This window comes from Protopterus annectens, chromosome 17.part0 (assembly GCF_019279795.1).
Source record: "Protopterus annectens isolate FY-2018-M chromosome 17.part0, PAN1.0, whole genome shotgun sequence".
NCBI lineage: Eukaryota > Metazoa > Chordata > Ceratodontiformes > Protopteridae > Protopterus > Protopterus annectens.
The window spans coordinates 15,167,512-15,191,144 of record NC_056751.1 but is presented as its reverse complement, the minus strand read 5'-3'; the positions used below and the strand labels follow the sequence as shown (position 1 = coordinate 15,191,144).

General features: G+C 44.6%; 1 protein-coding gene across 2 annotated transcripts in view; it reads right to left on the bottom strand.

The window, feature by feature from the left end:
* The window catches only part of INTS10 (integrator complex subunit 10), a 1,128,594-nt gene that overhangs the window by 938,751 nt on the left and 166,210 nt on the right, over positions 1-23,633 (bottom strand). The gene's annotated exons all lie outside the window — the stretch shown is intronic.

Genomic DNA, 23,633 nt, shown 5'->3' with positions numbered 1-23,633 from the left:
ACTAAACAGAGAATCTGGCCGCCACCTGGTTGTACTAGTACAAGGAACAGACTTATTGTTTTGCTCTTTGGAGAGAGACAGGTGGCTCAGATTGGGTACTGCCTGCAGATTTGCAGAAAGCATCCTGCAAGCTTTGTAGAAATCTGTTTTTTTTTTGCTCTTCACATGAAGAGCAGTGGAGGTAGGGCGCTGGCTTGTGGGACTGGCACAGGGTACTGGTTGAGCCAGCTATATACTTCTGAAACTAAAACCCACAAAATAATCTAAACTATAGAAGTACCACAGGACCTAATTTGTCTGAATAGTGGATAGTGTTCCTGAAAGGATTTTTCTTTGGTAAAATGCAGGTTTGGGATTAGGATGCACTAGTAAGGTGGGCAATGTTTTTTTTGCCCCTGCCCACCTTACCAATGCATGCTACCCTTAACCTTTGCCCTGCACCTTACATTAGAAAACCCTTTCCATAACACTACCACTGCACAATAAATGTTCAGACACACACACCAACCATATCTCTCAACCTGGAAACATCAAAAATGTGGACAACGCCCATGAAAAATAGGTACAAATCTGTATGCTGATTAACATAAGATTTGCATACGTAATTATGTAACCCCACCAACTCCAATGGAATTGTGGGATACCAACTTTCAAACGCAAACTGAAGAACAGACAACCAAAATGTGGGGCCAGAGTCCCCCTGCAGTCATTCCAATGTCCCATTACCAGGCTATTTCACCCCATTTACCATAAACACTAATGTGCATACCGCTTTACTTCTACAATGATTATTTGGATTTTATTTTTACATTTTATAGCACAATGCACAAACACTAACAGACATCTGCTAAACAAAGCAATACTGTCTCACAATGAAAACAGACTTGGCAATAAAACTTCTCTGCCCTTGAAACTCACATTCATTGAAATAGCATTGAAACCCACACCACAGCAAAAGAAAATGCATCCAGCCAGTGGTGGATAAAGATTACCTTTGGGCTGTTTTCAAATCATAGGCCCCTTGCACACAAAACAAGAAACATACACGTGTTCTTCGATACACCTTCCTGACTTTATTAAATTATATTCATTGTATAATACAGCACACTTGTCAGACTTAGACCACATTTTAAATTTATTGTTTGAACATTTTTCCAGCAGGCAATGAAACAAAATGCATGAACCAATAATGACAAAACTGCCCGATTCAAAACTTTTCCATCATAAAATCTACTTCCACACACATACACTTTTATATACATACATACATACATACAGACACACACACACACACATATATATATATATATATATATATATATATATATATATATATACACATAAATAGATATATATATATACACATAAATAGAGTAAGTCATGGGCATCTTGCATAGCTTCTTGAACATATTTTCAATTTCAGTTTTTTGCTTGACTTACTCTTATTTGTGTTATCAGACCAACTCAGTTAGCTGTAAATGCACAACAAAATAAACTAGGCGAACTGCATGTTTTAAGACTTCCAATTTTTAGTCCAAGTACTGACAGACTCTTCTCCTACATTCATCCTGAAGCATCAAAACTATCATTGTAATCCAGGTGCAGTTAACTGGCCACTCTTGCTTCTCCACTGTCTGCAGTAGAAACTTGTTTTATCTTGAATGCAGGAAAATGTACTGTACTTATTTAAAACTATTTTTCTTATAATGCAGCACAGAACATAGTAATTATGATTTTCTGTATCTGAATTTGGGTTAATATTTTTTGCTCTTTCCACTGAGGCACAAATGCCCTTGTGCATGACATTTTCTCACTTCTGTTGTATCTGTAGCTACACCCTTCACTTGGTACACCCACCCCTTTAAAAGTACAACAGTACAGTATCAGCAATATATCTACATACTTTGAGAGTAGAACCCACATCTTTCTGCATTAAAAGCAAGTATTTAACCTGTTATGCTATTAACAATGCAAGCAGACTCTGCATAAGCAACACTAAACTCCTCCTCCCCTGAAGTGCTCAGCTCCTTGTAAAATCTACTCGACACACAAATGTATCTCTCAAATTTGCAGCACAAGAAATCTGGAAAAAGCCTAAATTTATTGGGGGGGGGGCAAAAGCCCCCAAACCAGGGACACAGTTTAAACACTGCTTGTATAATTTTGGAAAGTTACTAGAATAAGATGTTGTGTTACCACCATGCGTTTCATTGCCAAATCTTGAACCCAGGACCCTGTGCACTACAATCAGAGAAACATACCACTATGCCATATCAGCAGTTTCCTGAACAACAGAAAGACTGAAACCTAAATAGCTATCACTTAGTGAATTCAGTTCTCACTCCTCACCATAGCTCTCAACCTCTTAGCACAAAAAATAGGGCAAGGGGAATACAGCCCCAAAATAGGGACACATTTCAAATACTGATCTTATAAACAAAAAAAAATGTTAGTATAAAAGGTTTGGTGTTACCATTTATTTTCTGAAGAATATGAAGTCTGAAATTCAAATGGCTGTTATAATTTAGTGAATTCAATCCTTCACTGAAATCCAGAAAACCACAGATTTTATGAGGAACAGAACAAAAATATGAGACATAAATATAGAAAGTTTTCAGAAGGGGAGGGACTTTAGGCTCTTGTTACCTGTGGAGCTTTAGTATCCCCTGTAGCCACCAGGTATATTCACCTTGGGCATTTTATATACACACACACACACACACACACACACACACACACACACACACACACACACACACACACACACTGCTCCAGCTCCTACCTTTCCAGGCAGCTCTGCTTCTTCAAATGAAAATGGCTTGGCATTCTTCCCTAGCTCTGCTTCTTCAAATGAAAACGGCTTGGCATACCCAATTCGGCAGTAAATGCATTGCGGTTAAGCAGCATAGATATCCATTTCAGCAGCTGCATCGCGGTTATTCCCGCTAAGGATTTGAGCAGCATTCTTCTCATCGAACAGCTAGGCAACAGCATTTATTCCCAGTTCCCGCTAAAGATTTGAGCAGTCGCCAGCAGGAAATTCACATACGTTGAGCTTCAGCTCAATTCCGACAGGCTGGCAAGCTGTTTCATGGAGCTGAAGTCATCGCGCACGTGAAGATGTCAGCTCAAAAAGCCTGGAAATAAAATTTAAAATGAAAGCACCGGGAAATTTGGAAATTAAGGGGTGCCACTCAGGAATCGTGGCACCCCATTATTTGGACCCCAAAACTTGGTAAAAACTGAGTAATTCAGTACGGTTGGGAGGTATGACAACTCCTCAGTCACACAACATTAAAATTATCCCCTTACCTAACCCATACTCCAAACCTAGCCAGCAAACAATTGGACAAACACACTCCTACCTCCAATACCAGCCACTCACCTGTGTCTTCAAAATGAGCTATCAAGAAAGCGAACAGTCAGTAAAATGAACTCTCAACATTCTGAGACTGCACTTAAATTGTTGAGATAATTGTCAAATAAATTAAATTCACCCCTTACATACTTCTCATTCTTGCACACTGAACATTTTATGTTGCATTTTTTATAGTAACAGTAGCAACAGTAAATTAAAACTGCAAATGCAAACATGGAAAGATGCCTTTGGAGAAAAAATATCTGTCCTCCAAGCCTGCCTGAGTCTCCCACCTCTACTTCCTGTTCCAGGCAAAGTCCACAGCTACAATAACCTAGTAGCCCTCATGGAAGGTTATTATGAAGCACTGCAGAACCAAAGGCAGTTCTGTTCCTGGAGGTAATGGCCAACTTATACTGTGTAACAGAAGGATGGGAATTTGACCAAGTAGTGGCTGCACAAATGTAAGCAAAAGACACGCTTGACCAAAAAGCCTAAGAAGTTGCCACAGACCTTGTAGAATGAGCCTTAATTATGCCTGGAGTAGTCTTGGTGACAGCTCGCCCTTTCCTTACATCAGAAAAAGATACAAACAGCTGTTCTGATTTTCTGCAAGATTTAATTCTGTCCAGGTAAAGACATAATTGCCTATGAATATCTAAAAGGTGGAGTGTATATGCTCCTCTGTTTTGCAAGTTGGAAAAGAAAACCGGAAGATTGTTTGATTTATATTATTTTCTGTAACCACTTTGGGAAAGAAGTACGGGTTGGTATGCAGAGTAACTCCATCTTTGTGAAAGATTAGATAAGGGGGTTTAGAAGAAAGGGCTTGTAGCTCTGAAGCCTTTCTTGCTAAGGTGATAGCGACCAGAAAAACTGTTTTCCAAGAAAGAAATTTCAAGTCTGCCTTGGTCTCAGGCTCAAAAAGAGGAAGGGCTATTGCCTGAAAACCATGGTTAAATCCCAAGTAGGAGTGGGATCTTTGATCGGGGAACGAAGTAAAAAGGTACCTCTCAGAAACGTTTTGCAAAGTTTAGATTAAGCCAGAGATGACAAATTTTCTCCCGTATGAAAATTAGAAATAGCTGCTAGTTGGACGTTCACTGTGGGGTAGCTGGTTCCACTTTGGAAAAGGGAAGCCAAGAAACCCAAAACATTCGAAATGGGAGCAGTAAAAGGATCCCATTTGTTCCTGCTGGGCCCATAAGGGAAATCTTTTCAATTTGCTCTTGCAGATTTTCCTCATTGAAGACTTATGAGTAGAAATCAAAATTTTTTGGACCGGGGATGAAAGCCTGGAATGGCTTGCCATTATTGGAATTTGAGAAGCCACATGCTTAATTTCAGTCTTTGGATATCTGGGTGAGTATTCCCTGATGGTGAGATAGTAGATCTGGAACCAGGTCCAGAGTCACCGGCAGGCAAATTAGATGAGACCAAAGAAAGGTGAACCAGACTTGACGAGGCCAAAAGGGGCAATGAGGATAACTTTGCTCTCCAACCTGTATGCTTTCTGGAGGAATGTGAGGAAACAAGGGAACTGTAGGAAAAGTGTAAAGTAGACTGGGGGCCAAGCATGGACTACTGCATCCCTTGGTGACAGTAACTGAGAAGGGATTTGGGCAAAGAAACTGATGCATTTGTTGCTGAAGGGGGACGCAAACAGATTGCAGCAGAGTTGACCCCATTTGGGAAAAATCATATTTAACACTGATTGAGAAATCACTCGTTAGGCATCAAAAGAACTTGGCTGAGCCTGTCCACCAGGATGTTTGTCTGCCCTGGAATGTGTGTTGCAGTGGGAAAACAGTTTGTAGAGATTGCCCACTGCGACATCATCGCTTCGACACAATGGGTAACATCTGGTTCCTACCGGTTTGTACCAGACTACTGACATATTGTCTGACTGTACTGCAATAGTCCCTAGTGGAAGAAAGCTGTGCAGTGCTTGCAACGTTAGAAGGATCACGACCAAGAAAATGCCCCCACCCCCTCTGGGAGGCATCCGTGGTCAGCGTGGCTTTGGGAGAGAGAAGAACAAAGGGCCATCCCTGCATGACCTCTGGGGAATGAAGCCACCAAAGAAGAGAGTCTCTGCATACCCATGACAGTTTGTTTGGAAGATGTAAGAGATGCCTGTGTAACAACCACTGGACTGCTAGTGTCCATTGCAAGGTTCTCATGTGTAGGTGTGCTGTGAGTAACAGAGTTTTTGTGGCCGCTACTAAGCCCAAAGCCCTCAGCAGATTTGCCATGGGAGGTAGAATAGCTAGAATCCGTTTGATATGCAATTGTAAACTTGTAATTCTGTCCAGCATGAGATAGGCCTGGGTCGATGTTGTGTCCAGCCATGCTCCTATGAAGTCTATGGTTTGCACCGGTTGCAACTGGGATTTCTGTGCATTGATTGTTATGCCTAGAGTGTGGGATTAACCGTAACAGATATCCCCTAATTTGAATAAGTAGATGCCTGGTTGGAGCAGTCAGAAGCCAGTCATCTAGATACGGAAACACATGGATTCCCTGCAGCCAGAGATGCACTGCGACAACCTCTAGGCATTTGGTGAACACCCTGGGAAGCGATCTGAACTGGTAATGGCTGGCTCCCAGCCTGAAACAAAGGTACCGACTGGAGCAGCTGTCAATTTTGATGTGGTAGTACGCATCCTTCAGGTCTGTATAGCACATCCAGTCTTCCATTCTCAAAAGAGGTAGAATGGACTGGACCATGACCATCCTAAATTTTGAATTCCTTACTGATTTGTTCAGGGGTGTCAGGTCCAGGATCGGCCTTAGGTTCCTTGTCTTTTTTGGTACTAAAAAGAATCCGGCGTAGATGTCCGATCATATCTGGTCAAGAGGGACCTCCTGGATGATTCTTTTTTGCAGCAGTTTTGCAATTTCTTCAGCTGCCTTCTCCCTCTGATTGGGTGGAACATCTGGAAAGTGAGACTTGGTTTGGGGTCTTCTGAAATGGGAATAAAGTATCCTCTGGATACTATCCTTAGCACTCATGATCACTTGTGATGGCTTCCCAGGGCTTGTGGGTGTAAGGAAAAGTGCCCCTCCCCAGACTGCTTCCAGAGGAGGGCTGGAGGGCTGTTGGGCAACTATACAAGAGTGCTGGAACAGCCTGTACAAGAAATAATCTCAAGAGCCTGAGTTCTGCGGACCCCCTCTGCCATGGGGGCAGCATCTCTCATTGTAACCGTTACCCCCTCTGCCTCTGGGGAAAACTCTTCCTGACACTCCTGAAAAGGACCTTGAGATTTCTTGAACCACAATTCTTTCCCCCACGCTGGTTCCTGGAGAAGGACCTCTGTGGGGTAGAAAAATGGATTCCAATAGCAGACAAGGTCTTCCCATCTTTCTAACTATGTAAGAGTGCATCTCTGACTGTTGGGTCAAACAAAGATGACCCGTCAAAGGGCACATTGACAAATGATACCTTGAAGGATTCCGCAAAGTCACACAGCTGCATTCAGGCATGGTGCCTAATGACAATGCCCAAACAAGCCACCCTAGAGGTACCCTCTACAGCATGGGAAATCAACCTCATAGACGCATTTGATATAAGTTGTAGAGTGGCCATTCTGGAAGAAAAGAAAGATCTTCTGATCCTCGGCAGACATGGACTCTGGAGTAGAGCTAGAGATTTCTTTGACAAGGTCTCTCTGTAGCCTAGTAAAATGGGAAAAGTAGTTCAAAGCTAAGAAGGTAAAGGTGGCCAAAGTGTAAACTCTTTGCCAAGCCTGTCCACAGCCCTAGACTACCTGTTATGGGAATGGACATCCTGAGCCAGCTCCTTCATAGTGGCTGCTGCAACCACAGTGGCATCTACTGGAATCCCTTTTGTCCAATGTGCCCTGTCTGTAGGTGCACTAAGAATGTTTTTGGCCATCTTCAGTATGGGCTCCACAGTGTCCGGTTTCTTCCATGCCATGGTAGATATACAAGGTCAATAAGCGCATCTGCAGGGTGAGACAATAAGTATGTAGATGGGCTGGACCCAAAAGTTTCCAACAGCACTGTTTCCTCTTGGGTGGGGTTTTGGGTAGACCAAGCATATCTTTGGTGGAGTATCTCTAGGATGTCTGCAAAGGCGACATCCCCAGGTGGAGATCTTGGAGACCCCTCCCCTTCCTCAAAATCAGTGTCAGTAGTGAGGGATTCCTGTGGGGAATCCAGCTGCCTCCTTTTACACCATCTCATCCAAGGAACCTCCTCGGTGGGATACTCCAGGGACGTGTCTGAAGAAAACTGGGGTTCCACTGATAGGATGGGTTACAGGCTTCCTAGGGCAAACTGTCCTCCTAGTAGATGAGAGACTTCAGACACAGGATCCATGGGGGCAGGGAGCAGTGCTGAAGGAGAAAGAACTGAAGCTCTCCTAGGATAAGAGAGAATCCTATCCACCATTTCAAAGGCAGAGGGACTCGAGTACCTGAGTGTTATTCCTCCGCCAAAGCTAACGGAATGGATAACCTAAGCACCCAGAACTCTTCGCTCTGAAGGAGGAGTTGGCGTCGTGCTGTCAAACACAGAGGCTCCAAGTGGAAGTGACAGGTCAGAACACTTTGAGTCAAAGTCAACCCCCCGGACTCGACATCAAGGCTATGGCTCTGAGACATGCTCAACATAGATACTGTCACAGCCGAGCATGTAGAGGAGGCCTTTGGAGACAAAGTGATCATCACTATTGGCTTAAACGTCTCGGCTCTTGGGAACAACACGCGTGCAGGATCCAAAACTAAAGGTCAGATTGGAGAAGCAGCTACAGGACAAAAAGAGGAAAGTCTGCTCATGGATCCGGTGGGGGACGGAGCTGGCAAACCCCCAGCTGAATCTGTACCTGAAGAAACTCTCTCATCAGCCTATCCACGTCGTTCTTGGATAAACTACAAGAGGACGTGGTGGACAAAGTCATTGAATGTGGTCTCTAAGGTTTTCTGAGAGAGACCTCCTGGGGGGGGGGGGGTCTCTGCACCTATACACTTGGCTCTGAGGTGGCTAGTGGAGCCAGAGGTGGAGGAGAAGGTGGAGGAGAACAAGGTGGAGATGAGAGCGTCGGCTCTAAGGACTTTGGATCCGAGGATTTTGGTGCCTTTTTTACAGATTCTGAAACTGCTGAAGAAGACCTATCCGGGGAATGTTTCCTGGTTTCCTGGGTCTCCTTATGCTTTCTGGAGGGGGAGATGAACCCCTGAAGTGGAAGTAACAGCAGAAGAGGAGGATAGAGGAAGCAAACCCTAGAGAATCAACTTGTTTCTCATATATGCCAGAGCATGCAGTTGGAAAGCTGCACAAATGGTACAAGAGCTATTTAAATGAGCGGGCCCCAGACAGTACATGCACCCCCTATGGGCATCAGATAATGGGATCTTGTGCCCACAGGAAGTGCATTTCTTAAACCCTAAAGGTTTGTCTGGCTTAGAATTGGACTTGGGCTCCGCCATGATAAACTAAGCAAGGAATTTTTCTTTTTTTGGAGATCCAGAAATAAAGAAAGAAAAATACAGATGGTGGGAGCAGTTAAGATGGACAGAAAACCTGACTAACAGCAGAAAAGAAAAAAAAAATTGAGAGAAATGAGTCAGGATAGGAAAAAAAATTAGCAAGAAGTCATAAGCACTAAATAACTCAAGAATCTATGCTAGAAATCAGTTGGAAACACCAGAAAAGCTCTGGAGCGATGAAACCTTGAAGCTTACTACGAACAGCGAAAGAGATTTGAGGTAGACTGGGGGAATGAGGCATTATGGGTAGGATGGGAGGAGCATGATCGATTTTTCAGACTGGAAAATGGCCAAGTTGGATCCCGGACCCACAGGTTAAGGAAGAATGAATTATGTGACATCAGATCTGCTACTTAAAACATAATATTTCTGTTGAGGTCTTTCCGGAATCCTATATACTGAAAGTTGATATCTGGCTTTCTACAGTCATCGGTGCTTGTATCAGACCACAACAGTCTATTATTCTTTACCTCTGTCCATACATATTACACAGTATGATTCAACTTTGAGGCAAGTAGAATACCAAGATATTTCTTCTTCCCTATCTGTCCTAAGATGCTCCTCACACACAGCTGGCTTCAGAGTACCTTCAGTGAAGTGCACAATGTGCACTTTCTCATAATGAATACTACCTTCCATCTACATGCTAACTTAGTGAGCTTAGGAGCTCTCTGTCCTCAACCAGTGGTCAGTTTGACACAAATATTCCGAAGAGCACCATCGCCAGCAGCAAATGCCTGTAGCACCCCAGTGGTTTACTGGCTTCCCACTTGATAGTAGGCAGGGTTTGGTAGCTAGAGGAAAACTATCAAATAGCCACTTCCTTAACTGCTTCATTGGTGTGGACCCCAGCCCCATATGCTGTCTATCCCACCAACACCTTGGATGGTGTAGTGTCAAAGTCTCAGAAGTCCAGGTATATTAGGTGCACTCAGTTCCATTTTTATCCCTAGTTAGAGATGTAGCTTAATTGACTTGACCTCTGTCACACAAATCTATTCCACTGCCCAGATGCTAGATCTCCACTCAAACCCCAATAGTCAATACCATGCGTCATTCTTACCATTCCCTTTTCAGGGTTGACATAAGGCTTATATAGTCTGTAACTTTAGTTTAACGCAGGCGAAGTGTTAAAAAAAAATGATGGTGAGGGTTTATTTTTTAAGAGAATCAGAACTGAGTGGAGGAAAAGTAAGGAGGTGAGCAAGTTATGGAAATGCATCAGGGATAAAATTACTCAAAACTACAGACAAGGACTTCAGAAAAACTACCTCGAAATAGAGGAGAGAACAAATGCAGCTATTTAAGAAGCTATGACTAGCAAATAAGGCAAAAGAAAAAGCATACAAGAATGGGGGGGGGGGGGACAGAAGAGGCAGAGTATAAGAAAGTAAACAAAAAGTGACAAAACAGGTGAACGGAGCAAAGGCACACACTGAAAGGGCGCTGGCAGAATGGTGCAGGGGAGCAAAGACCTCTGTAGGTCCACAGTAAAATGAAGGAAAGAAAGAATTGGTTTAAGCAAGGCTGAGGACAAAAGTGAAGGAGACTGTAAAAGACTGAAAAACACATCAGCGAGACTGAACAAATATTTACTTTAGTATTTTAAAAATGGAAAGAGAAAGGAGAATGCCAAGCTAAGAGAAAGATGGGGCAAAATGGGAAGAAAGAATAGTTGTGTAAAATCTTACCATCACCGTAGATGTCCTTCTCTTCTATATGATGCAGTATTCATCACGTCAGATAGTCCGCCCCGGCTGACTCGTACATCTGGCCAGTATACAAACGTCTACATGCTACTGCAAGGTATGTGTGACGCCACACTTCATCCCGCATAAGTCGGTCATAAAGAGAGATTGGGTATAAAGCAGACATCAGCACACATGAACCTCAGAAATGAATACTGCCAAGCACCAACCTGAGCCTAGGTGAGAAACATATCACCAGGAGAAACAGGGAAGCATTAGGGAGAAGGCAGGGGGTGTAAGCAATACTGCAGCATGTAGAAGAGAAGGACATCTATGGTTATGGTAAGATTTTACACAACTATTCTACATCCTTCTATTCATATGCTGCAGTATTCAGCACATTAGGGAGAATGCCAAAGCCCATGCTTGGAAAGATTGGGTGGAGGAACAGAGGCTTTTTCTACAAATCCATGTAAACAGCTCTGGCAAAACCAGCCCTGGACCTGCATATGACATCAAGCTTATACAGTTTCATGAAAGTATGAACAGAGGACCAGGTAGTCACCTCCAGGACAAAGCAAGTGTCTAAGCCTCTAAAGAAAGCCCCAAAGGAGGATAGTGCCTTAGTGGAGTGTGCCCTCATTGGAGAAAAAAGGCTCTTACCATTAGGTAAATAACAGAAGGAAATAAATTTAGAAATCCAGGAAGAGATAGTTTGCTTGGAAACCAGTTGATCCATGCCCCTTGGGGGGGGGGGGGTAAGATACAAACACATGTTCAGACTTATGGATACATTTAGCTTTATCAAGAAAGTAACCGAGTTGCCTGTGCACATCCAAAGTGTGCAGAATTCTCTCACTGGGAGATTGAGGGGAGATGAAAAAATATGGGAAGGTTAATAGACTGATTAAGGGATAATTCAATGACCACCTTGGCCATAAAGGAAGGGTTGGTACGCAAGGATACCCTGTATCTGTGGAAGACTGTGAAGGGAGGATTACACATCAGAGCTTGCAACTCAGAGACCCTTCTGGCAGAGGTAATGGCCACTAGCAGAACTGTTTTCCATGTGTAATATTGCAGGGAAGAGGAGCCTGCTGGCTCAAAAGGTGCCAAAGTAAGCTTCCCTAACACAAAATTGAGATCCCAAGGAGGAGGTACTGGTTTCCTTGGTGGTCTAATATGAAGAAAGCTTTTAAGGAACAGTTTAACCTCTAACCTAGAGGCAAAAGGAGAGGACAGAAGCAGACAAGCCGAGATGGTTGAAAGGTGAGTATTTAATGAAGAATAGGACAGCCCTCCCATCATCAGTTCACACAGAAAGGACAAAACCACTGGGACATCCATTGACAATGGCTGTAGACCCTTCTTTTCCATTTGGAAACATAGGATTTCCTAGTAGCGGTTTTTCTGGCCTCCTGCAGAACTTGAAGCATGTCCTCTGAAAATGGGTGTCAAAAGGGAATTAAAACCATATCTCCCATAGAGCTAGGTTCAGAGTTGACAGCTGTGGATGTATTAGGGCTCTTTTGTCCTGTATGAGTAGATCCATCCTGTGGGGTAACTTGTGATGACTGCCCCTGGCTAAGTGCAGGAGAAGGGGGAACCAGTGCTGCCTTGGCCAAAAGGGAGTCACCAGCAAGATTTCTGGCTGATCCTGCTGAATCTTCAGTAGGACCTTTTGGAGGAGAGCCAAGGTGGGGAGATGCATACAGAAACATCCCCTTCCAAGAAAATGATAAAGTGCCCACCTTCTAGGCCAAGGGATGTGGAACCCTGGCACAAAATATTGGAAGTGGTCTGTTCATGGGGGAGGCAAATAGATCTACCTGAGGCATACCCCAATAATGGATCAGGTCCAGAAACATATCCCTATGTAATATCCATTCATGGGACTGGGTCATGGACTTGCTTAATGAGTCTGCCACCACATTCTGAGCTGAGGGAAAGTAAACTGCCTAAAGGGAAAGTTGACTTTGTAAGAATAACTCCCAGGTGTGTAAGGCTAGTCTGCATAGGAGGCAAGACTTAAGTTCCCCCCTGCTTGATGACGTACCAAAGGATAGTGGTGCTGTCTGTGAACTACCTCAGCACCCCAGAAGTTAGCTTGGGTTTGAAGATTTGTATGGCAAAAAATAGGGCCCTCATCTCTTTTACGTGGATATCTTCCTTTGTCTGTTTTAAACACCAAACATCCCAGACCCTCCAGGATTGAAGAGTCGCACTCCATCCTGTGTCTGAAGCATCTGTGTATAACTCTTTAGAGGGGAGGTGGTGGCTGTAGAGGGAGACCAGGATTTTTGGTCACCTGAAGGATCCACCAATCCAACTCCTTTTTTATGCAAGGTAGGAGTTGGGTAATGAAATCCACAAGGTGGGAGTGCTGCATCCAAACTGTCCTTATGAACCACTGGATTTTCTCATGTGCAACTTGGTCAATGGGAGCATGGGGATCGTAGATGCCATGAACCCCAGGAGGCATAGGAAGTCCCTGGCAGTCAGAAAGAAGCTCTGGAAGTAGGATGTGAGGAACAGCATCTTTTCTGTGGGCAGTGAAGCTAGCATCTTGTTTGTTTGGATCCTGCAGCCCAGAAAAATGTGGTCTTGCGAAGGGATCAGAGAGGACTTCTGATAGCTTATAGTGAAGCCTAGACTCTCCAGAAGGGAAATTAGTGAAGGAATGGTTCTCCAGAAGTAGGTCTGAGGACTGTGCTTGGATTAGGAGATTGTGTAGGTAAGGGAAGATCTGAATTCCCTGCAATCTGTAGAATGCTATGATAGGAGACAAGCATTTTCTGAAGACCCTTGATGCCATAGAGAGACCAAAGGGCAAAGGGCAAAGCACAAAACTGAAAATGCAAGGAAGCAATAGAAAAAAAAGAAGTTATGTACTCACCATAATGTTCCATGTGAGTTGTTTATCTCACCTTTATTCTCACTGATGGTTTCAGAGCCGATCCTCGGCTCCGACATGGCCAATAGCAAAGCTCAAGGTTTGCCAGTAGCTCGAGACCAAGCCCCTTATCCCATGATGCACTGCTGGGATTACCTCAGATCTTGTTTGCTGCGTGTATATATACCCCTGTAAGGGGTGCACTCCCAAAGAAGGAAAAAGAAGTATTGAACAACCGGGATGATACTAGCCTCTAGGTCAACTGTCAGCCAGGAGGGGGGATGGAGGGAGGGACGTGAGAATAAAGGCGAGATAAACAACTCACATGGAACGTTATGGTGAGTACATAACTTCTTTATGTGAAGTTGTTAAATCTCGCAGTTTATTCTCACTGATGGGTAGCGTCCCTAGCACCCGCAATCCTGGGTGGCTCACAGGAGTACATTTTCCGGACCATAGAACCAAAAGAAGACCTGTCCCTGGAAGCCTTATCCACTTTGTAATGAGTGATAAAGGTATGAGTCTTAGACCAAGTGGCTGCAGCACAAATGTTATCAAGGGGCAATTTGGCTTGAAAAGTAGAAGACGTAGAAACGGCTCTGGTTGAATGAGCCTTTACTTTGTAGGGCAAAGGTATGTTAGCAGTTGTATGAAAAAATGAGATACAATCCGATAACCATTTTGAAAGGGTTAGTTCTGGCCTCCGAAAAGGATACAAAAAGTTGATCTGATTTCCTAATGTCCTTAGTTCTGTCAAGATAAAATCTGAGCTGTCTGGGCACGTCACGTTTGTGCAGCATGTATTCTAATTTGTTGGAATGGTGGGGAAAAAAGACCGGCAACTCAATGACCTGATTGATATTAGACTCAGAACAGAATTTTGGCAAAAAGGAGGGGTTTGTTCTGAGAGATACTCTATCAGCATGGAAAATCATATAAGGAGAGATGATAGATAGTGCTTGAAGTTCTGACACTCTGCGGGCAGAAGTAATGGCAACTAGAAAAACAGTTTTCCAGGACAAAAATTTGAGATCACAAGATGATGCTGGTTCGAGGGAGGGGGAGGGGAATTATTTGAGATAGCATACAATTCAAACTCCAGGGAGAATAAGGGGTTTTGACAGGAGGCCTCATGTGAAAAATACCTTTGAGAAAAATCTTAGATAACTTAAGGGCCATAATATTTAACCCATCCAATCCAAGGTGGAAATTAGACATGGCGGCTAACTTGAACCCGAACTGTGGCAGCTGCTGCTCCTTCCTTAAAAATCATTGTCAAAAACTCTAAAATGGATGACAAAGGAGCTTGGAAAGGGCCACTTTTTGTATACTGGCCCAAATGGAGAACCTTTTCTACTTACTGCGATATAGCTTTCTGGTGGATGGCTTATGAGATGACAATACAATTTGTCTTGTGTCATCTGAGAGTGAATGAAGCTTGGCTATTTGGGGAAGTGGATCAGCCAAGCAGTCAGCTTTAGAGACTGCAGTGAAGGATGGAGGTCCCCTGACGGGTGTGTTAGGAGGTCTGGAACTGGATCCAGGATCCATGGATCCTCCAGCAGATGATGGTGAAGAAAAGGGAACCAAATCTGTCGAGGCCAATGGGGGGTTATAAGGATAACAGTCCTTCCCAGTGACTTTGCTTTCTGTAAAAACCTGGGTATCAATGGAATTGGCGGGAATGCATATAGGAGACCCGGAGGCCAATCGTGTACGAGTGCGTCTCTCGGGGGATGTCCCGGAGGTGGTATTAGGGCAAAGTAGCTTCTGCAATTGGTATTGATGTGACTGGCAAAGAGGTTGCAGCAAGGCTGGCCCCATTTGCGGAAAATCATGTCCGCAATGTGTTGGTTGAGAGGCCACTCGTGAGGTAACAGGATTGCCCTGCTCAGCTTGTCCGCTATCATGTTGGATTTTCCCGGGATGTGCATTGCTAACAGGAAACGCTGGGATGACACAGCCCATTGCCATACTGTGAGGGCTTCTCGACAAAGGGGGTAAGACTTGGTTCTGCCCTGTTTGTTCAAGTACCAGACCAGTGACATGTTGAATCGCAATTGTTCCTAGAGGAAGAGAGTCCTGAAAGTACTGCAATGCCAGAAGTACTGCTCTCAACTCCAAGACATTGATATGCAGATGTGACTCTTGATCCGTCCATGTGCCTTGGGCAGTCTTTCCCTGAAAATGCCCCCCCCCCCATCAGGGACGCATCCGTGGTCACAGTGGCTACTGGGGGGGGGGGGCACAAAGGGTCGTCGTATTGTGACATGAAGAGATGTCAACCACCGCCAAAGGTCCCTTTTGCAAGAGTTTGTGATGAGAATCATATGGCTCATTGGCAATTTCTGGTAAGACTATTGAGCGAACAGAAGCCACTGAAGAATTTGCATATGCATCCTTGCAAGTGGAATGGCTAGAATTGCTGTCGCCTTCAAACCTAGTACCTTCAAGACCTCTGCGGCTGTAGCTCTGTTCTTCCGACACCAATGAGTTGACGTGTTGGCGAAGACGTGATACCCTTTCGACTGGAAGACGTAGAGGGGTGGTTGAGGTATCTAACTCTGCTCCTATAAAGATGGCATGCTGAGATGGCGACAAGGCAGGCTTTTCGAAGTTGACTGTAATGCCTAAGTGGTGTCAGAGTGTCAGAGTAGATTCTATTGCCTGAATCAATTAATGCCTGGTGGTGGCGGTAAGGAGCCAATCGTCTAGATATGGAAGCACCTGGAATCCTAGAAGCCTCAGGTGAACCGTGACCATTGCCATGCATTTGGTGAACACTCTGGGGGCTGTAGTGAGACCAAAGGGCAAGGCTCGAAACTGGTAGTGATTGGCTCCCAGCCGGAAACGCAGGTGATCTCTGGAGTGTCTGTTCATCTTTATGTGGTAGTACGTGTCCTTGAAATCGATGGAGCACATCCAATTGCCCTTACCTAGAAAGGGAAGAATGGCCTGAAGCATGACCATTCGGAACTTCTTTTTTTTTACAAATTGGTCGAGTCTGCTGAGGTCCAAGATAGGTCTCCAGTCCCCGGTTTTCTTTGGAACCAAAATGAATCTAGAGTAGGTTCCAAATCCTGCTTGGTCTGCTGGGACTGGCTGGATGACTTTTTTTTTTTTTTTTTTTAGCAACTTGCGGACCTCTATAGTTGCTTGTTCCCTGAGATTGGGGGGAACATCCGGGATTCTGTTGAAAGGAGTGGGAGGAGAAGAGAACTGTATAAAATACCCTCTGGAAATGATGCTTTGTACCCAGGTATCGGATGTTATGCTTAGCCAGGCTTCTGGGTACAAAGATAAGTGACCCCTGATTGCTTCCAGAGCAGGACAGCCGGGTCTCTTTCAGGAGCGCTGGTAGGGCTGACCAGAGAACTGGCCTCTGTCACCCTGCTGTTGCGGACTCCCCTGCCGTGTGGGTGGCATCTTCCATTATAACCCCCTCCTCTGCCTCTAGAGGGGGTTTCACCACGCGTGTCCTGAAAGGCTCCCTGTGCTTTTTGGAACCACATCTTTCTGCCCTTAGAGCCCTTGGGATAGGGCCGAGTAGTGGTAGAAAAACGGAGTCTTAACATCAGATGGAGTCCTGCCTTCCTGCTCACATCTGGTTAGAGTTTCCTTTACCTTGGGCCCAAACAGGGATGAGCCATCAAATGAGTTGTTGATAAAGGAAGACTTGAAAGGCTCCACAAAGGAACAGATACGCATCCAGGCTTGTCTGCGCAGAGCAATGCCTGAACTAGCGGCTCTACTCGAACCATCAGCTGCGTAAGATACGAGACGCATGGACGAGTTCACAATCGAGTTTAGGGTAGCGAGCTGGGTGTTAACTTTGTTGGCAACCCCTGCAGCTACCGTACCCTGGAGAGTATCTCCTAGTTCTTTCAGGAGATCTCTTTGTAGTCTTGTAAAATGGGTTAAATAGTTCAGTGATCGAAGGGAAAAAGTCGTTGAACTAAACATGTGTTTCCCATATCTATCCATGATCCTGGAATCTCTGTTAGGAGGATGGATAGATGAGGACGTCTCAGACATTTCCGTTTTGGTGGCTGCCGCCACCACCATGGCATCAACAGGCACTCCCTTAGTCAAAAAAGCTTTGTCCACGGGGGCAGAGATGAACTTATTTGACTTCCGAGGGACAAGAGCCTCCGGAGCCTCCCACGCCTTACGAGAGATCAGCTCCATGAGCTCAATATAAGGCGGAGACACCCAAGAGGTGGAAGGTTGAGACCCGAAAGCCTTCAAGAGCACTGACTCATCTTCAGTAGGGCTTTTGGACTGCCAACCACCCCTCTGATTTAGGATCTCTAATATCTCCGCCAAGGAGATATACTCAGAGGGGGATCGAGGGGACCCTTCTGACTCATCCAGGTCAGTGTCAGAAGTCAAAGACTCCTGTGGGGAGTCCAAGTGCCTCCTCTTGCACAGTCTCTTCCTGGGTACCTCCTCAGTGGGGACTTCCGGGGAGGTCTCAGAAGAGCAGGGGGCGCCCTGTGGGGCTACTTGAGGCTCAGGGTCTCTACATTTGGGATGACCGGTAGAAACAGGAGCGGACACAGATGCTTGAGGGGAAGAGGAAGCCAGACCTGATGCTGATGATGTCTTTGGAGACAGGACTCTCCTCATGGTATTGAACGCACCATGGCTCCAACAAGAAGGGTTAGACGGATCCGAAAGATCCTCCCGCACCAAGGCCATGGGCTCCAAGCCAGGGGTAGGAGCCGAGCTCATCCGAGCCGAAGCCCCAAGAGGAAGAGTCGGCACCGACAAATCAGTACGACTATCCTCTCCGGACCCGACAGGAGAGTGTCGGCTCCTAGAGTCCCCGGTCAGGGCCAAGGACGTCCGAGTAGATGGAACCAATAACACCGGAGCAAGTCTCGGCTCCATAGGCTCAACAACCATCAGGCCGGCCTCCTCCGGCTCTGAAAGTCCAGTACGGCTCAGAGGAGGAGCAGTTAAGTCCGGGTTAATGGTCTTTGGTCCTGACGAAGGCGTCGGAGCCGACAACAATTTGGCAAGGCCTGGTGCCCGTAAAAGCTTCTGCACCAACCGGTCCATATCCAGATCTGAGAGGCTGACAGAAGACTTCGAGGAGTGCACCGAGGGTGCTGATTGGAGCAGAGGAGATGAGGGAATTTCAGAAACCGGCTCCAAAGCTGTGAGCTGGCTCCGAACAGAAGGGACACTCCGTTCTGAGGGCAGTGGAACCGATTACCCTGCACCCTCCATTTTTTTTTTGCCTTTTTCGATAATTTGGAGTCACCTGAAGACTTGGATGACTTAGAGGATTTACTAGCACCATCCTGGTCAGCCAGTGCTTCCGAGAAGGGGTGCTGAAGTAAACCCCTATCCACCAATTTCCTCCTCCTCTCTAAAAGTACCCTAGAAGAGAAGGAGTGACAGATGCCCCCAGTCAATAAACACACTGAACATGCCCGTCAGTGACTGACTTTTGTCCACAATCCAGACATTTTTTGAAGCCAGATTTAGGATGTGGCTTCTCTTTCTCATCAGACATCTCTTTTTAAATTTAGACAAATTTAAACAATGGAAAAACACACTCAAGAAACTATCTAAATAACTACTGTCTAAGAATTTGGTTAAATACAAGGCCAACTACTAAGCCAACTGCTAACTAGGAACACTTCTATAGAAAAAAACAAGCCAACACAGGGCACTTATCTAAATCTAAAAGTAAATCTATATATATATATATATATATATATATATATATATATATATATATATATATATATATACATCTATAAGTATCCTAACAAAAAGTCAAGAAAAAGTTTTATAAAACTTGCAAATAGACGAATCTATCCAATAAAATTGGTCCGAGCTATCTGGAACACCGCGATCTGTGCCATGGCAAACTAGATCTGAGGTAATTCCAACAATGCATCATGGGATAAGGGGCTTGGTCTGGAGCTAATGGCAAACCTTCAACTTTGCTAATGGCCGTGTCGGAGCCGAGGATTGGCTCCGAACCCATCAGTGAGAATAAATGGCGAGATTTAACAACTTCACATCATAACATTTTCCTGAACTGAGGGTAAATGGGGATGTGAAGATAAGCATCTTTGATGTCTAAAGATGCGATGAATGCTTAGGGAAGAATGAGAGGAAGAAGAGAGGGCAAAGTCATCATTCAAAAAAAGGGGACTTACAAAAAGGTGCTTAAATGGGAACAGTCCAGGATGGGTCCTCTAGGGGCCATCCTTCCTGGGGACCAAAAACATCCTGGAAAAGAAACCTTTCATTTGTTGGGAGGAAGGGACTTCTTGAATCGTCCCCTGAGAAAGAAGATCCGACATGACCTGAGGAAGGAATATCAATTGTGCCTTTGGTGGTTGTGGGATCCCTCTGAAGGAAGAGAGAGAGAGAGCGAGAGCGAGAGAGACAGAGAGACAAAGACAGAGACAGAGACATAGAGACATAGAGAGAGAGAGAGAGAGAAAGGGGCAGGGAAGTGGATGGCCCTGGAGGCAGACAGTCACAGGCTACCAGGCTTAGGTTGGGACTGAAAAGGCTGTTTTTGAGCAGGAGTGGATAGGGTAGATTTAGAAGAAGCTGGTTTCCTAGGGAATCTCTTACTTTTACAGGAAGAAGGCATGACAGGTTTTCTCACAAAGACCATCTTTGCTGGATAGTTCCTTTGGAACCCGAGGACAGAAGTAAGGATATATTTACGATCCTGTAGCTCCTTACCGTTTACCTGTAATGATTTGAACAGGTCTGCAACTGAGATACCAAATAATGCTTTATTATCTAGGGGGGTATCCATCAATTTGGCCTTGAAGTCATCAGGTAAGGGTTGTAACCTGAACCAAGAATACATCCTTAGAACCGACCCAGAGGCCGCTGTCCTAGCCGAGACATTTGCAGCATTGTAATTGCACTTGATGGAGTACCTAGTTACCTGGGCAGAGGAGTTGAGGATGGCTGTCACTTTTGCCTTGTCAGGAGAGTCTGGGAGCTCTGAAAGGAGTTTTCCTGCATCTGAAAGGACAGCCAGGGAGTACTTGGCCATGTGGGTCAGGTAATTAACTGCCTGGATGGCTACAGTGGCAGAGGTGTAAACCTTTTTCCCCAGTCTCTCCATAACCTTGCTCTCTATCAGTGGGCAGTAAGGAAGTGGAATGTAGTAACTTGAAAGCCTTATCAGTTGAAACTGAAATGGTAGCTGGATCTGCAGAAGGCGCTTTGAACAGGAACTTAAGAGTCCTCAGGCACCTTGTAGAACATGTCAGGATGCTTGGGAGCAGGAGGCTGATAGTCTGGGCACTTGTATGCAGTTGTAAATGCATCCAGGAAAGCTAGGGGGATGGAAAATCCATCTGCAAGAGGTCATAATATCTGTTTTGTATATCTTAGACTTGAGAACAATCCCACTTGAGAAAGTCTTTCATTCTGGATAGTTTCTCTGGCTGAAATATCCTCCTCGGGGGAATCTGTACCATTAGATTCCTTTTCTGGGGAGGCACACTCAAGGGGGGAGCTATTTGGGTGGAGTAAGCCAATGACTCATCTCAAGAAGATTCTTCTTCATCCGAAGAGGTATCTGCAGCTGTCCTCTTGAAGGCAGTGGAAGAAGAGAAGGCCTGCAGAGGAACAGAGGAAGGTGAGGACTGGCACAGGACCATGAAGACATTGAAAAGGCTTTGTGAAAATTCTGCCAGTCAGGAGTTTGCTCTTGTGGAGCATGAGCAACATGCTTTGTCTTTAATTTCTTCTTCTTAGAAGCTTCCATGTGGTGGAAGGTGAAAGGGCCCGATGTCGGCCTACATTCTACTAGGTCAGTAAGCAAATCCTCATGCACAGTGATTTGGGTGACACCAAGTGGACCTTCGGAAATAACGAGCCGTGGTTCCCTCACAGACATGCTGGTAGACTCCTTCAGGGCTTCCCCTGTTGTACCTGCCAAAGGGGGATCCACCGCCTCTGGTATGGCCTCCAAGCCTATGTTGGTCTTGGGAGAAACACCCGGAAGACAGGGTGCAGCTGGAAGATAAGGCCAAGGTTTCTTGGCCTTTTACTCTTGGGGCTCATCTGAAGGATGCGACGTCACCTCCATTTCCTGTGCCAGACACTTAAGGCATTGGTTCTCTAAGTAGAGTTTGAGTGATACTAAATGGCTCCTAAGAGTTTTTGGGATGAATGACTTACAGATAGCACAAGCGGTGTGATCGTAGTCTGGCCCTAGACAGAAGAAGCAGAGGTCGTGGGTACCTTTATGCGGAATCTGCCTTCCATATTGACACCTGCCCTTCCTAGCTGACATGAACATGAAATCACCCAACAAACAAGCAGTAGCAACAAAGAATTGAAGAAAAAACCCCAACTAGGTACTTATCTGAACCAAGGTTCACACGTCATCTGGTGAGCGAACATCTGGAGCAGACGATCGAACAGGCATTAGAAAAGCTCTGAAGTTGGTGCATGCTGAAGTCTGCTTTATAGTCAGTGTCTTTTTATGACTGAAGTACGCAGGATGATGTGTGGCATCACACGTACCTCACAGTAGCATATAGACTTTTGTATACTGGCTGGACGTACAAGTCAGCCAGGGGCAGACTCCCTGACATGATGAATACTGCAGCATATGAACAGAAGAACATCAGTGAATTGATGACAAGAGAGAGAGGGAGAAGAAAATGGATGGCCATGGAAGACAGAGCAGAATAAGTGTCTACCTCCCACAGTCTGCATGAATCTGACCAATGCAGTGATGGATCCCTAGATGGGCACCATTAATAGATGACTGACCAGTGCCTTCAGTGTCTAAACAATGGAAGACAGCAAGAGTAGTACACCTGAAAAGAATGTGGGGGAAGGGCAAAAAAATTGGGGAACTACATACATGTTAGCTAAAAGGAGAGAGCGCTATCAAGTTAGAGGGTCCTGAGGAAAAGGCTGGTTGCTTTCTTGGAGGACAGTAATCTCCATGACAATAACAAGATTGGTACACGGCTACAAGGAGCTGTCAGTCAAGCCTGATCCAATTTTATGCTTTGGTTACATATGAAGCATAAGGTCTCTGGCTCAGTCTCACAGACCAGCTGATAAGAAGACAATAGGGGAGGGGTAGGACTAAGAGGACATAGACTGCAGCATAGTTGGAGGGTAGAACTAAGACAGCTATAGTGAAAGGAGTGATACACCATTCACAAAACTTTATTAAAAAGACAGCTAATTTTGGAATAAATCAAGTAATTAATTAGTTGATTGGGTTGAACAAAGGTTAAAAGGCAGGAAATGCCAAACATGATCAAGGAACCAGGGTGGTTGGTTAGGGATTTAAAAAGAAGAATCTTGTAAGGGTCACTGTTAGATCCAATTTAATCTTATCTATACACAATGGTGCTGCCTCTTCCAAAGTATGTCTCTGTTGTTATATAAATTACTGATACTAAACTGCTTAGTTATACAATGGAGAACTTTCCAACAGGCCCTAAATGAACATTCAGTCTAGTCAACAGACAATGGGATAGCCATATATGGTAAGAACTATTAAAAAGAAACAAGCGTCACATAAACACGGCTAAAGGAATTTATTACAAAATGGTAAGTGCTTTCACAGCCTAAGTGCTGCTTCTTCAGACCATTAAAATACAAAGTATAAAATGCAGTTAAATACAAAATAGCATTTCAAAAGCATGAATCACAAAAAGTTAAAAACACATGACCCTCCTAATAGAAAGTACCTAAGATACAAAGTAGCACATCAAGCTAAATTTAGTGATAACATCACAATCACCTCCTTAACTGCCTAGACTTCAAAACTGGTCTCAGACATGTTTTTTCATTCATTCCCTTCTCTTTATGTGTTTGTAGTTTAATAATCTATGAAAGTTCCCTTTGTTCTGTAATATTACTAAGATCTCCCATCCTAATAGAGGGTCCAACTTATCAATAACCATAACATTGTAAGAATGCGTATTTCCATACAGTGAAACATTCTTGGCAAGTGCAGTCGCCAAATCCAAATACTTAATATGCCATACATGCTCCCTTACTCTTTCCTTAAGGCTCATGTTAGTCTTCCCCATGTAAAAAGATGAACATAGACTGCATTGTGCCAAATAGACTATATTCCTGGTATTACAATCTGCAGCTAATTTAAAATCAAATCTAGTACCCAAAAGAGTGGTACTAAAAAGTTTTGA